We start from the raw sequence: 862 nt of genomic DNA, 5'->3' as shown, positions 1-862 counted from the left end.
AAGTCACACTTTTCAGATTATTTATTTGCAACTTCTTTTTTTAATGTATATTTTAAACGATATACCGTTTTCACATAGTTTTGTGGTGGTCTGTCACATAATGGACATTGTCTGCAGCCCTGCTAACGTCCCTCCTGCAGAACAGCCGGTCAGTCCTGCACGCGTGAAGCCTTCCTCTCTGACCCGTGGACTCACTCCGGACCCCGCGGGATCAAAGTTCCTGCTGATGGGACGTAAAAAACAAAACCGCTCCTGCATCCGTCTCGTTCCTCAGAATCAGGTAAAACTCGCCGCCTTCTCCCTGACCTTCGCTGCCATGGAAACATAACCGCTCTCTGCTTTCTAATTGCTGTTGTCTTGGCAACAGCGCAAGCAGAAAAAGTGTTTCCTGTTGCAGCATCCTCGTAGAAACGTGTCCAACCACACACACACACACACACACACACACACACACACACACACACACAGGTTTACACACAGCCTGCATGAACGTCTACAAGCTGTCGCAGCAGAACTGACCCTGAACCATATTCAGCTGTAACTGCAGGCACGGTTGATTTCTTCTGCCGTCAAGATGTAGCTTTCTTTTCGTAGGATTGAGTGAGAGTCAGATTGTTGTGCCGGTGCCCCTCGGTGATGACATTTCCTTTGTTTATACTCAAACGGGCACAGTTCACGGCGGATGTGAGAGGTTAAAAAGTAGCATTTTTCCTCTCTTAAGAGACTCTAAAATAATGAGTTCTTCCTGGAGCAACGCCCTGAGCATGCAATCTTAATCTAAATGCTCTCCTTTGAAGCCTTCTCTACTGTGAAGCCCTTACAGAGATGTTGACTCTCATAAAATAAAGTGAAATAAGACAAG

Source organism: Fundulus heteroclitus, chromosome 2, assembly GCF_011125445.2.
Source record: "Fundulus heteroclitus isolate FHET01 chromosome 2, MU-UCD_Fhet_4.1, whole genome shotgun sequence".
Taxonomy (NCBI): Eukaryota; Metazoa; Chordata; class Actinopteri; order Cyprinodontiformes; family Fundulidae; genus Fundulus; species Fundulus heteroclitus.
This window is presented reverse-complemented; position numbering follows the sequence as displayed.